Consider the following 3,153-nt stretch of genomic DNA (forward strand, 5'->3'; position numbering starts at 1 on the left):
TATGTAAATGGATTTCTAGGAGAGAGGATACTCATATTTGAGTTGTGCCTCTCAGACAACCAAAAATAGGTCTCCCGTATAAGTAATCTGTTGGAGGCTGATTTTGGATTTCCTGCTACTCATTTTAGGTTTGGATGCCCATATAGGTCACCTGTTGGAGACGGTCTTAGTTCAACGCCTCGCAGGTAGGAGCGACATCGGGCATCGATCTCCTCCGATCCCCACGGACGTCTAGGTGAGCTTCGTTTGCCAGGCAGCACACAGTGGGAGGAGCAGAGGTGAAACCTACAACAATAGCAGAGCAGTTGAAGACCGCATCCGTGACTCGACGTGCGACCTGTTATAAACGATAGGCAATATAAACGATGAAGAATAGTAAATCAAGCACAGGAGACATGAGATTTTAATGTGGAAAACTCTTCTAAGGTGGAAGGGAAAAAAATCATAAGCACCAGCCAGCAAATCTTCACTATATCGGGTGAGGTTACAAACATCAGGGATTTACAACTTCTCTTATCCCAAGACGACGGCTTACATGAAGTATATATAGATGGAAAACCCTAATAGGTGACGATCCGTACTGCGGGGGGCTTCGCCCCCGCACCCCCCAGACGTCCCTAGGTGTGGCGGCGAAACATGATGGGCTAATTTCAGCCTCCGCTTCATTTCGGCCCAAGCCTCCCGGCGACGGGCCTCGCTTCACTCCGGTAGAAATTAGCCTTTATTTTGTACATAACTGAATTTGGATCATAACTCAACAAACTCCACCTTAAGACAAAATTTCTTCTTGTAGCATAAAACGAACCTTCACCCTGAAACAACAAAGAAATACTTCTGGTGCCAAAATAGCCTCTTGGGCTAAACAATTATACCAACTAAGCTTGAGCAAAGCTCAAACTTAGCAACAGGAACTGGCTTTGTCAACATATCAGTAGGATTATCATGTGTGCTTATCTTGCATACCTTCAGCTTACCTTGCGCGACCACATCGCGAACATAATGGTATTTGACATTAATGTACTTTGTTCTCTCATGGAACATTTTATCTTTAGTGAGACATATAGCACTTTGACTGTGGCAAAATAAATTAATGCAAGAATCATCTCCACAAAGCCTCCTGGCAACACATGCATAACTGAATTTGGATCACAACTCAACACGACCAGCCAATATATCAAACAAGTAGCATGTTTGTAGGTCCATCGGCTCCGCGGCAATACGAGATGGTGTCGTCCAAGAAGAAGAAGGTGTGCGTGGTGGGCGCCGGAGTCTCGGGGCTGGTATCCGCCTGTGAGCTCCACCGCGAGGGCCATGACGTGACGGTCATGGAGCTGAGCGGCGGGTAGTGGCTATATGACCCGAGGACCGACGGCGACGACCCCCTTGGTGTGGCCGGCGCGCAGGGCAGCATCTACGCCTCTCTCCGGCTCAACACGCCTAGGGAGAGCATGGGTTTCTCCGACATCCCCTTCTTCCCAGCAACAACGGTGCCGGCGTCGACGCCCGGCGGTACCCGATGCACGGCGAGTTCCTGAGGTACATCAGGGACTTCTGCGACGCGTTCGGGCTCATGGACGTCGTCAGGCTCAACACCAAGATCCTGCACGTCGGCCCGTTGGCGCCGTGAGGCCACGACGGTGGTGTGCCGTGGTGGATGGTGAGGTGCTCGTCGAGACGTGGTGGATGTGAGGGCGCAGTCACCACGGAGGAGGTGTTCGACGCCGTCGTCGTTGCCGTCGGCCAACACAACCAGTCAAGGCTCCCTGCAATCAACAGTAGGTTCGGATCGAGTAAGTCGTTGCCAATATATCATTGCGTGCACTGATTGCGAAGGATGGTTAATCGATTTGAGATTCTTTTTGCTCCTCCTCGCTGTCGAACTGAATTTGTGTTCTTGGTCAACTGATCAACACATCAGCGTGGACAACTGAATTTGCCAATGATCTGCTACTGTCGGTCTCCGGACTCGTTCAAGGACCAAGTGGCGGTGGTGGTCGGATGCCGCCCAAGCGGCACGGACATCGCGCTGGAGCTCCGCGAGGTGGCGAGAGATGTGCACATCAGCGTCAAATCCATGGACGACGGCGTCGCCGTGTTCCTCGGCATGAGGCAAGCTGTGTCCAGGCACCACAACCTGCATCTCCACCTCCAAGCAAGTTTCTGCTCATTCATGGACATGCATGAACAACATACATATACATCTAATTAATCCAACAAGAATGCTTGTGTTTATGTAGATCGATTGCTTGTGCGAGGACGGGCAGGTGGTGTTCGCTGACGGCTCCTCCATTGTCGCCGACGCCATCATCTACTGCACTGGGTGAGCGCAGCCACAGCGCACAGGTGACAACTGAGGTGCACGCTATGTGTCACGTGTCAATCCTTGGTCTTGTACCTCTTCCTACGGTCACACCTGCAACAAAACGATGTTAGTTGTACCACACACACCTCTAAATTGTAGCTTTGTTATTAATCGATAACACACCTGTGCAATTCTTGGTTGGTGGAGTAAAGCGGTGGTGGACAGCCTGTCATTCTTCCAAACTGTCTATAGATCCTGATGAGCAAGTGAATCTTGACCACATGGAAGAAAATAAGAGAGACATCGTAGCGATACTCGTCTGACTCGTCCCTAGTGATAGGACTGAGATAGTACTGGAGCTCCGGAGCATCCCAAGGACACCAATGCACCTGAAATTTCATAATTGAATTAGGTTGTGATATAGTGTACAACGAACAAGACATAGGTATGATAGTAAAGAGAGCGTAACCTGGTGATGTGTCAGGACGTCGAGACCATCCGTATACTCCCTGTACTTGCGCCTCGCATTCCCTCTAACTAACTCTGCTTTCGTCTAGATATATAGAGCTGTAGGGAATGTATCTTGCCCGTTCTATCACTGCATTAAACACGATAATGAATTAGCTATTAATAATCTCATCATATGTAACTGTCTCGAAGAATATAGTGAACCGAAGTACTTACCGATAAACCATTATTAAGGGGCATCCCAACGGACCATCGTTCCCAACACCAAACCTGGAGTAAGTAGGAGCAACCCCCAAGGTTCGCATATCCTAAGGTGCGACGGCAGATAACACATAGCTGTCGATACGTCCATGCCAGGACTGCGTTGTCCCAGCTGTACGTCG

The 3,153-nt window shown here is 49.6% G+C and overlaps 1 pseudogene; it reads left to right on the forward strand.

The window, feature by feature from the left end:
* Positions 1–1,223: 1,223 nt before the first annotated feature.
* LOC136544930 (flavin-containing monooxygenase FMO GS-OX-like 8) lies at positions 1,224–2,324 on the forward strand (annotated as a pseudogene).
* The last annotated feature ends 829 nt before the right edge of the window (positions 2,325–3,153 follow it).

This window comes from Miscanthus floridulus, chromosome 3 (genome assembly GCF_019320115.1).
Source record: "Miscanthus floridulus cultivar M001 chromosome 3, ASM1932011v1, whole genome shotgun sequence".
In the NCBI taxonomy this organism is placed as follows: Eukaryota; Viridiplantae; Streptophyta; class Magnoliopsida; order Poales; family Poaceae; genus Miscanthus; species Miscanthus floridulus.